The sequence below is a fragment of the Oratosquilla oratoria genome, chromosome 36 (genome assembly GCF_046742065.1).
Source record: "Oratosquilla oratoria isolate Oo_2021 chromosome 36, ASM4674206v1, whole genome shotgun sequence".
NCBI lineage: Eukaryota > Metazoa > Arthropoda > Malacostraca > Stomatopoda > Squillidae > Oratosquilla > Oratosquilla oratoria.
In genome coordinates, this window is record NC_134812.1 from 25,146,737 (window position 1) to 25,151,736 (window position 5,000).

Sequence of the window (5,000 nt, forward strand, 5' to 3'; positions counted from 1 at the left end):
CTCTGGACAGCGGAGATTAACTGTCCCAACACCTTTGGATGCCTTCCGCTCATTAGCTTCCGGAAGTCACTCCAGCGGCCCCCGATCGACGGCTTGGAGGTCACTGGCGATTATTATCGCCTCTCTTGTACGGCCTCAGAAAAAAATGAAATGATGATAGTATCAATAATGATAACAGTAATAATGATAAAGATGATATATGGAAATCAGAGTGGAAGTAAAAGTACCGCGTCAGTAATGAGAAATAAAACTGATATTCGCCTGCGCGCACGCGCATACACACACACACACACACACACACACACACACACACACACACACACACACACACACACACACACACACACACACACACAGCGAGAGAGATACACACATATACACATACACAAACACACCTACCTATAAAAACATACGCATGCTAGAAAAACATAATACTAGATAAATTCCTCACTTACAAAAACTGTCAAGAGAAAATATAAAAAAGAAGCTGGCTAACAACAATAAAAAAAAACAAAAAAACGAAAGAAGGTGGGTATGACTCCCCGACAAATGCGTAGAACAATTGTAGCTAAAAAAGTCTCTGTAAAGGTCTTAGCGGACTGGACGTGATGGTGTAACCCGAAGCTTGAAAAGAGGGTGAGGAGGGAGAAAAGAAAGATGGTGGAGCATGTAGTTCTCCAAACAGAATGATACACAAATAGATTCTACTGTCAGCTAAGACAGTAGAGGCCCAAACAATAGCATGATTGATAACGTATATGAAGGTTATAGGGAGAATGAACGAGGAAGAGAAAGTTATGAATTAAGAATACGGAAATACAAGTACCTGAGAGGTGTCCCCACGTACACAAACAGATGCATCAGCGCGCAGATTCATCCACGCGCTCACACCAATTTATAAACATTAGGGCAAAACGCCTCAAAAACTTGGTTCTAGACAAAGAATCATGGTAAAGATAAAAATAGTATAAATACGAATATATATAACACAGACAGATACAATTCTGTAAATGGGTGATTCACACCAAGAACAGTTAGGTTTAATTGCAAAATTAAAAGAGACGAGATTATACGAGATTGAGTCATAAATGTAGAGGTCGACAAACACACACACACACACACACACACACACACACACACACACACACACACACACACACACACACACACACACACACACACACACACACACACACACACACACACACACACACACACACACACACACACACACACACACACACACACACACACACACACACACACACACACACACACACACACACACACACACACACACACACACACACACACACACACACACATATATATACGCACTCATTCACTCACTCAATCACTCACTCACTTGCTTACTAATTTTAGTGTTGAAAGGAGTATCTTACATACTTTCTTGAGGTTAGACATGAATATGTACAGTATTTGTGCCGTTGTAAGAATATGCCCTTGCTTATCTACTGAGTATACCTGTTTATTTTTTCTTGTTTTCTCTGCTCCGTTCTTACGGGTCTTGCTTGTCGATAATATTTCCCCCTCCCTTTGGTTGGGTTTTCTTTGAATTTCATTTGATCTGACAGTTTATATTTTTTCTTTAGTATCTTGTTAGGAGGTTGTATATAGACACCTACCATCAAGGAAATATATAGTCGTTGAACAACTACCAAACATATTGTAAAGGTATGCACTGGGTGTGCAATGCGCAGAAGGGAGCTAGACAGAGGTGGAAGTGCGCAGGCTTGAGAATGTGGGCACCCCGCACGTCTGGCCGCCTCTGTAAGGTCAGCGGGTTGTGCGGACAACAGAGCTCTCCTTAGGGAAAGGGTTTTTCGAGCGTTGCAGCAAATAACCCAAGGTACTTAAGCATTCATATGGGGTTCTTTGAACCTTAGTGTATGGTCTTCTCTTATGTTCAACCCCTTGCCCCTGACCTGTTACAGTACTCGAGGGCGCATCTCTTCCAGGCAGCCCAAACGAGGTTTCTGCCTCGGAGACCATCTTGAAGAACATGAGCTTCCTAGCGGTGCACAGCGGCCTCAGCAGGAGCGATTTGCACTTTGCACAGCTTGCAGCTTCCTTTGCACAGCTGTGTTGGGCTTTATGTACACGGGAACTCTGCCTACCTGCCTCCTTTCGAGAACAACAGCAAAGCTAGTTCGCCCTTCATAAGGTTTCATGAAGCCCTTCTCTTACTTCGATGTGCCTGCCTGTAAGAGGAGAATGTGTTAACGTTGGGCTGCGTTCTGAACGGAGTTTTCAGAGACTTGGAGGCCGTGAGAGGCGCACACCTTGATCCCTCCGGAAAATGAGGAGGTAGTAGGCAGCAAAGATTCTCTAACGTAATCATAAAGTAGCTAGTATTTAGAGTGCAGTATGAATTACTGTTTAGTATGTTGAAGTGTATTGCACCTTTTTAAAATTGTCGGGTGGATGGGTTTCCAAGAACAGTAAAGTTTTTTATAAATACAACATTAGTGTACATAAGTAGTGAAAGTATATCTATCAGAAGGACAATGTATATTTTTGGAAAATCTCATGATTTTATAAGGCTACTGTGAAAGGTCGTAAAAAAATCCTATACAAGAAGATACATGCCTATCAGCAAAGTAGTATAGATTAAGAAAAATGACACGTGACGTGTATTTTATGTTGAAAATTACTATATACGTTTCTAAGATATGATATAGATTTCATAAAGTTGAAGATATGTTCAGTATTAGAGAATGCGTTTTTATTGCGTATACTGCTTTATGGCATACAACTATTTCTTTCATTTTAATTTATCAGATGAACGAAAAGAAATGTCATTCAGAATGAAGCACAGTGAAACAATTATTCAAATTATTATTTTCTTTTGCCATGATACGAAAGATACAGAGGGAAGGTTGTAAGGCTTTAGATAAAAACACTCATCTTTTTTCTTTTGGAAATTTTTGCTTTCGACAACATGGTGTAAGTTTTTAGGGATATCAATTTGCGTTTCATAATATAAAATTTCTTTTTAAAAAAAATTCCTTTTAGAAATAGACGTAGCTTCTTCTGGTTACTAGTTGACATTGGATGTGATAGTGCGTAACTTGTTATAATATATTCTGTTAATCAAATCAAGTACTTCCATGAGGCTATAGTGTACTACCATGTATAGTATAAACATAGTATTCAAAAGTAACCGTAGCTTTTTGAGGTAAGCATATATTTTCTAGGTTATGTTTTTTTCAGATAATCAAAAGGCGTTCATTTTCAGCTCTTAAGGAAAACAGACCACTTATAATACAAGGTTATAAAGTATTTTAAAATGAAAATAGCCTTATATGAATATTCAGTATATTCAGTGTTATTGCTGAGGTGTATAACGTAATGTAAGTACTTAAGTGTAGATACAGGTGTCTCGGGTGATGATGTTGATTTTTATGTTTGCGTGCCCCGGCCAGCTACAGCCGGTGACGTGGCGGCGAAGGTCCGAAGTTTGATTGCACAGGACTCAACCACTGACATTTATTGAATTACTGGTCGGGAAGAGAACCAACCAGCAGTGCCTAAAGTTGTTTGCAGAGAGAGAGAGAGAGAGAGAGAGAGAGAGAGAGAGAGAGAGAGAGAGAGAGAGAGAGAGAGAGAGAGAGAGAGAGAGAGTGAGAGTGAGAAAATGATAGATTGAGAGAACGAGCGGGAGTGAAAGAATGATTGAAAGAGCGAGAATGAGAGAGAGCGAGAGTGAGAGAGTGAGAGAGTCAGAGTGAGAGAGCGAGAGAACGCGAGAACGCGAGAACACGAGAGCGCGATAGAACGATCGAGCGAGAGGGCGCGATAGAGTGAGAGAGCGAGAGGGTGAGAAGGTGTGAGCGACAATGAAAGAATAAGATAGGCGAGGGAGAATGAAAACAAGTGACAATGAGAGCGAGAGTAAAATCAAGAGTGAGAGAATTAGATGGAAGAATGAGAGAACCTGTGATAAAAGAAGAGAGAAGTTTAAAGAGAGACGAGAAGCAATAAATAAATAAATAGATAAATGAATAAATAAATAAAAAAGAACGAGAAGAGAAATGACGACAAATAGTAAAAAGAAGTAAAATTAAGAAAAAGGGGGAAAAATAGTTGGGGAGAGTAAAGGAGGGAGAGATGGAGTGAAGAAGGCGGAATGTGGGAGGTAGTGACTGAGGATGGAGGAAGATTGGTATAGTGCAAGAAGGGGACAGCTGGGAGTAGGCGTAAGGGGTAGCCAGGCTGTGAAACGTACGAGGGAAGTGACGGGGGCGGGGGCGAAAATAAGTGGGCGTGAGAAATTAGGAAAAAGAGGCTGATGGAAGAGGAGGAGGGAAAGGAGAAGGAGGAGGAGGAGAAAGAGGAGAAGTGGGAAAAAGAAGAGATGAATAGGAGATGGAGAAGAATTGAGGAGTTTTGTGAGTGTGTGTGTGTGTGTGTGTGTGTGTGTGTGTGTGTGTGTGTGTGTGTGTGTGTGTGTGTGTGTGTGTGTGTGTGTGTGTGTGTGTGTGTGTGTGTGTGTGTGTGTGTGTGTGTGTGTGAGACAGAGAGAGAAAGAGAGAGAGAGAGAGAGAGTAGGAGAGAGAGGAGAGGAAGAATAAGGTGAGAAAGAGATAAGGTGGGAGGAGGGTGAAGATGAATTGTGACTTAATGGTACGTCGGAGATAAGAAGAGAAGTATGGAGATGGGAGAAGAGAGACAAATAGAGGAGAAAGAAAATATGCAGTATATGTTGTGGTGGTTAGAATTAGGGTGAAGACAAAATAAGACGAGAATTAAGAAGGCGGGACGGGATAGGAGAGGACGAGGCGAAGGCACGAAGAATCAGGAACAAGCGTAGTTAGATCGTTGTAGGAAAAGTGGAAGAGATGAACAGTTATCAGGGGAGGTCAGGTTGGTCGGATGGGGGAGAAGGCGGAGGACGTGGAGAAGGATGAGGAGGAAGAGGAGGAGGGGGAGGCTCAGGCGGAAGGGGAGGCGAAAGTGGAAGGCGGAGGCTGAGGCGG

At 41.8% G+C, this 5,000-nt stretch overlaps 1 protein-coding gene across 3 annotated transcripts in view; it reads left to right on the forward strand.

Moving 5' to 3' along the window:
* Positions 1 to 5,000, forward strand: part of LOC143018910 (uncharacterized) — a 379,505-nt gene that overhangs the window by 199,946 nt on the left and 174,559 nt on the right. The window lies entirely within an intron of this gene.